This window comes from Rhinopithecus bieti, unplaced genomic scaffold, assembly GCF_001698545.2.
Source record: "Rhinopithecus bieti isolate Rb0 unplaced genomic scaffold, ASM169854v2 scaffold_15089, whole genome shotgun sequence".
NCBI lineage: Eukaryota > Metazoa > Chordata > Mammalia > Primates > Cercopithecidae > Rhinopithecus > Rhinopithecus bieti.
Genome location: NW_016808052.1, coordinates 162,596 through 169,261, shown reverse-complemented (window position 1 = coordinate 169,261; position 6,666 = coordinate 162,596).

Sequence of the window (6,666 nt, the reverse complement as noted above, 5' to 3'; positions counted from 1 at the left end):
AGACAAATTTACTGGCTCTGTAATGCTATCAGCGCCTTAGATATTGTCTGCATTTTCATTCATTCATTTTTACCATTGCAAGAGTACATACTATCAGCATGTTTTATGACTGTTGATGTTGACTTTGATCATCCAGCTGAAGTAGTGTTGTCATTTGTCTGCACCATAAAGTTACTTTAGTCTCCCCCTTTCCCATACCATAATCTTTGGGAAAAAGTCACTATGCACAGTCCATATTTAAAGAGTTGGGATTTAGCTCCCTCTTCCTGAGTGCTGAGAACCTACGTAATTTATTTAGAATTATTCTGCACAGATTTGTTGACACATTTCAATGTGTTTTTTTGTTTGTTTATTTATTTAAGCACTTCTATATTTTCTTATACTACAAGATGCTCCAGGCTCAGATTGTACATTGCGTATCCTAGTCAAAGAATCAGATATTTCTCTAACAAGCCCCGAGTCCTTTCACTGGTGCGTAGTGTTAGAAACAAGATCTGCGTTCTAGAAATAATCATTGCTACTGAGGTGTGATTTCTTTGCAGACACTGCAAATAAATGCATGTTATACTAACCCATGTATATATACATATTTATAAATATTTCTATATCTAAATATACATATTTATATGATAGCGAACATGAGTTCTTAGCAATGTCTCCAGGTCTAACCTATTACCACATATGTTATTCTAGCTTCCTCCTTCCCCTGTGTACAAATCCCCACTCCAACAGTGAGAAGCCTGGCTCCCACCATTCACCATCTATTTACTTAATTGTTCAATTCCAGTATACGCATAGAGAAATATCAGAATTCTTAATCCCTATGCTCAAGGAAAGTAACTTCATCAGCTACAGTACAGTAACGATGTGTAATTCCTTTGGCCTTTCTTATTACAGGCCATAATATTTAATTTTCTATGTCAGTTTGGCAGGGCCACAGTACCCAGCTATGTGATTAAATGTTATTTCTGTGTGTGTCTGAAAGGGTGCTTCTGGAAGGCATTAGCATTTGAATTGGGGGACAGTGTCAAGCAGATTGCTATCTCCAGTGTGGGTGGGCATCATCCAACCTCTTGAGAGCTCAAAAAAAAAAAAAAAAAAAAAAAAAAAAAAAAAAAAAAAAAAAGATAAAAGATAAAAACAATTCAATTATCCTTTTTTGCCAGACTCATTGAGCTAAGATACTGGTTTTGCCCTGTCCTTGGACTGAGACTTACACCATTGACACTCCTGATTCTAAGGCCTTCAGACTCTAACTGGAATTTACACCACTGGCTTTCCTGGGTCTTGAACTTTTATATACAGCAGATTGTGAGATTTCTCAGCCTCATGTGAGTCAATACCTTATAATAAATCTCAGTGCAAAAATCCTCAACGAAACACTGGCAAACTAAATCCAGCAGCGCATCAAAAAATTTACCTACCAAAATCAAATTGTATTCATCCCCAGGAAGCAAGATTGGTTCAACATATGCATATCAGTAAATGTGATTTATCACATAAACAGAACGAATGACAAAAACCACATGATTACCTCAGCAGATTCAGAAAAGACTTCCGATAAAATTCAACATCACTTCATGTTAAAAACTCTCAATAAACTAAGTATTAAAAGGACTGTATCTTAAGATAATAAGAGCCATATATGACAAACCCACAGCCAGTATCATACTGAATGGGCAAAAGCTAGAAGCATTCACCTTGAAAACTGTCACAAGGCAAGGATGCCCTCTCTCACCACTCCTATTCTTTTTTTTTTTTTTTTAATACTTTAAGTTCTAAGGTACATGTGTACAACATACAGGTTTGTTACATATGTATACATGTGCCATGTTGGTGTGCTGCACCCATTAACTCATCATTTACATTAGGTATATCTCCTAATGCTATCCCTTCCCCTCCCCCAACCCTACAACAGGTCCCAGTGTGTGGTGTTCCCCACTCTGTGTCCAAGTGTTCTCATTGTTCAATTCCCACCTATGAGTGAGAACATGAAGTGTTTGGTTTTCTGTCCTTGGCATAGTTTGCTGAGAATGATGGTTTCCTGCTTCATCCATGTCCCTGCAAAGGACATGAACTCATCTCTTTCATGGCGAAATGTTTGGTTTTCTGTCCTTGGCATAGTTTGCTGAGAATGATGGTTTCCTGCTTCATCCATGTCCCTGCAAAGGACATGAACTCATCTCTTTCATGGCTGCATAGTATTCCATGGTGTATATGTGTCACATTTTCTTAATCCAGTCTGTCACTGATGGACATGTGGGTTGTTTCCAAGTCTTTGCTATTGTGAATAGTGTCGCAATAAACATACGTGTGCATGTGTCTTTACAGCAGCATGATTTATTATCCTTTGGGTATATACCCAGTAATGGGATGGCTGGGTCAAATGGTATTTCCAGTTCTAGATCCTTGAGGAATCGCCACACTGTCTTCCACAATGGTTGAACTAGTTTACAGTCCCACCAACAGTGTAAAAGTGTTTCTATTTCTCTACATCCTCTCCAGTACCTGTTGTTTCTTGACTTTTTAATGATCGCCATTCTAACTGGTGTGAGATGGTATCTCATTGTGGTTTTGATTTCCATTTATCTGATGGCCAGTTATGATAAGCATTTTTTCATGTGTCTGTGGCTGCATAAATGGCTTTTTTTTAGAAATGTCTGTTCATATCCTTCTCCCACTTTTTGATGGGGTTGTCTGATTTTTTCTTGTGAATTTGTTTAAGTTCTTTGTAAATTCTGGATATTAGCCCTTTGTCAGATGGGTAGATTGCAAAAATTTTCTCCCATTCTGTAGGTTGCCTGTTCATTCTGACTGTAGTTTCTTTTGCTGTGCAGAAGCTCTTTAGTTTAATTAGATCCCATTTGTCAATTTTTGCTTTTGTTGCCGTTGCTTTTGGTGTTTCAGACGTGAAGTCCTTGCCCATGCCTATGTCCTGAATGGCATTTCCTAGGTTTTCATCTAGGGTTTTTATGGTTTTAGGTCTGACATTTTAGTCTTTAATCCATCTGGAATTAATTTTTGTACACTCCTATTCAACATAGTATTGCAAGTTCTGGCTAGGGCAATCAGGCAAGGGAAATAAAGAAAGGGTATTCAGATAGGAAGAGAGGAAGTCAAATTATCTTTGCTTGCAGATGACATGATCTTACATCTAGAAAATCCCATCGTCTCAGTCCAAAGACTTCTTAAGCTGAGAAGCAACTTCAGCAAAGTCTCAGGATATAAAATCAACGTGCAAAAATTGCTAGCATTTCTATAACATTTCTCTCCTTGCCAACAACTAGCAAGCAGAGAGCCAAATCATGAATGAACTCCTGTTCATAATTGCTACAAAAAGAATAAAATACCTAGGAATACAGCTAAAAAGTGAGGTGAAGGACCTCTTCAAGGAGAGTTATAAACTACTGCTTCAAGAAATAAATCACAGAGGACACAAACGAATGGAAAAACACCTTATGCTCATGGATAGGAAGAATCAATATTGTTAAAATGGCCATACTCCCCAAAGTAATTTATAGATTCAATGCTATTCTCATTAAACTACCATTGGCATTATTTACAGAATGAAAAAAAATAAAAAATAAACTATTTTAAAATTCATGTGGGATAAAAAAAAAAAAAAAAAAGCCCAAATAGCCTAGATAATTTTAAGCAAAAAGAACATAGCTGGAGGCATCACACTACCCAACTTCAAACTATACTACAAGACTAAACAAAACAGCATGGTACTGGTACAAAAACAGACACATAGACCAATGGAACAGAATAGAGAACTCAGAAGTAAAACCACACACCTGATCTTCAACAAACATGATGAAAACAAGCAATTGGGAAAGGATTCCTTAATAAATAATGGTGGGAGAACTGGCTAGCCATATGCAGAAAATTGAAACTGGACCCCTTCCTTACACCTTATACAAAAATTAACACAAGATGGATTAAAGACTTAAATGTAAAGCCCAAAACTACAAAATCCCTAGAAGAAAATCTAGGCAATACCATTCAGGACAAAAGTGAAAAAAACAATAGATGCTGTCAAGTTTGTAGAGAAAAAAAAGAACACTTTTACACAGTTGGTGGGAGTGTAAATTAGTTTAAGCATTATGGAACACAGTGTGGAGTTTCCCTAAAGACTTAGAGACAGAAATACCATTTGACTCGACTATTGGGTATATAGCCAAAGAATTATAGTTCATTCTGTTATAAAAATACATGCACATGTATATTAATTGAAATACTATTCACAATAGTTAAGACATGAAATCAACCTAAACGTCTATCAATGATAGACTAGATAATGTGGTACACATACAGCATGGGAATACTATGCAGCCTTAAAAAAGAACAAGATCATGCCATTTGCAGGGACATGGATGGAATTGTAAGCCATTATCCTCAGCAAACTAATGCAGGAACAGAAAACCAAATACTGCCTGTTCTCACTTATAAGTGGGAGCTGAATGATGATAACACATGAATACATGGGGGGAGGGAACAACACACACTGGAACCTGCCAGAGTGGGGATGGTAAGGGGAGGGAGAGCATCAGGAAGAATAGCTAATGGACACTGGGCTTAATACGTAGGTGACAGGATGATCTGAGTAGTAAACCACCATGGCACACATTTACCTATGCAACAAACCTCCACATCCTGCTCATATACCCCTGAACCTAAAACAAAAGCGGAAGAAAAACAAAAAAGTACTCACTGTCACATATGATACATATGTGACAGTATAACAAAGTATAGTTTCACCACCCAAAAGCTCCCTGTTCTTTACCTACTCATCCCTTGTCCTGGACTCTGAAACTCTGATCTTCTTACTGTACCCAAAATTTTGCCTTTTTCAGGATGTCATATAATTGAAATCATACAATATGTAGCCTTTTCAAATTTGTTTCATTCAAGTAGAGATGTGCTTTGAGCTTTCTCCATGTCTTTTAGGCTTGGTAGCTCATTTATTTTTATTGTTGAATAATATTTCATCATATGGACATGCTACAGTGTGTTAATCTATTTACCCATTGAAAAACTTCTTGGTTGCTTCTAGTTTTAGGCAATTACATAAAAGTTGCAACAAACAATCACATGCAGCGTTTTGTGTGTGTGTGTGTGTGTGTGTGTGTGTGTAGATACATTTTTCACTTAGAATACCTAGGAGCAAAACTACTAGGACATATGATAAGACTATGTTTAGCGTTGCAAGGAACTGCCTAACCATTGTGCATAGTTGTCTTACTGTGGTTGTATCTTCTTGCATTGCCATCAGCACTAAATGAGTTTCTGTTTCTCCGCATCCTGGTGCATATTTGGTGCTTCCCCTGTTTAGGATTTTAGCCATTCTAATAAATGTATAGTGGTATCTCCTTTTTATTTTAATTGGAAATTCTCAAATGAATTATGATGTTGAACATAGTTTCATATGCTTATTTGCCACTGTATATCTTCTTTTGAGAGGTGTCTGTTCAGATCTTTTGCTCATTTTTTAAATTGCATTATTTTATTATTCTTGAGTTTTAAGACTTATTTGTATATGTTTAACACAAATCCTATATCAGATATGTGTTTTCCAAATAATTTCTTCAAGTTTGTCGTTTGCTTTTCATTATCTTAACAGCCTTTTTTACAGAGCAAAAGTGTTAATATTAATAAACTTCAAGTTATAATTTTTTTCATAGATTGTAATTTTGATGTTGTAACAAATCCAAGTCTAAAGTCATCTAGATTTTCTCTTTAGTTTTCTCCTAGACATTTTACAGTTTTGTATTATATGTTTAAGTCTATGATCCAATTTGGTTTAAGTTAATATTTATGAAAAATATAAGTTCTCTTTCTACATTCATCCTTTTACATATGGACATCCAATTGTTACATCACCATTTGCTGAAAAAAGGATCCTTTCTTCAAGAATTGCTTTGGTTTCTTTGTCAAAGATCAATTGGCTATTTTTGCATGGGTTAATTTCTAGCCTCTCTATTCTGTTTTTTTTTTTTTTAATATGGTGTTTTTTGTTTGTTTGTTTTTGTTTTGTTTTCTTTTGCTAATGCTATGTTGGCTTAATGACTATATCTTTAATAGTAAGTCTAGAATTTGGCTATCATCAGTCCTCCAATTTCTTCTTTAGTATTTAGTTGGCCATTCTGAGGCTTGGCTTTCAAAATAAATTTTAGAATCAGTTGGTTGATATCCACAAAATAGCTTGCTAAAATACTAACAGGGATTGCACTGAATATACAGATCAAGGTGCAAGATTTGAAATATTTTTATTTTTGAGACAGAGTCTTGCTCTGTCGCCCAGGCTGGAGTGCAGTGGCACAATTTCGCTTCACTGCAACCTCTGCCTCCCAGGTTCAAGTGATTCTCATGTCTCAGCTTCCCAAGTAGCTGGGATTACAGGCATGCACCACCACTCCCAGATAATTTTTGTATTTTTAGTAGAGATGGGGTTTCACAATGTTGCTCAGGTTGGTCTCAAACTTCTGGCCTCAAGTGATCCACCTACCTTGGCTTCCCAAGGTTCTGGGGTTATAGGAATGAGCCACTGCACCTGGCCAAACTTTGAAATCCTAACATTGATTATATTTCAATCCATGTGCATAAAATCCTCTACATTTACTGATACCATTTTTTATATCTTTCGTCAGAGAGTTTTTGTCATAG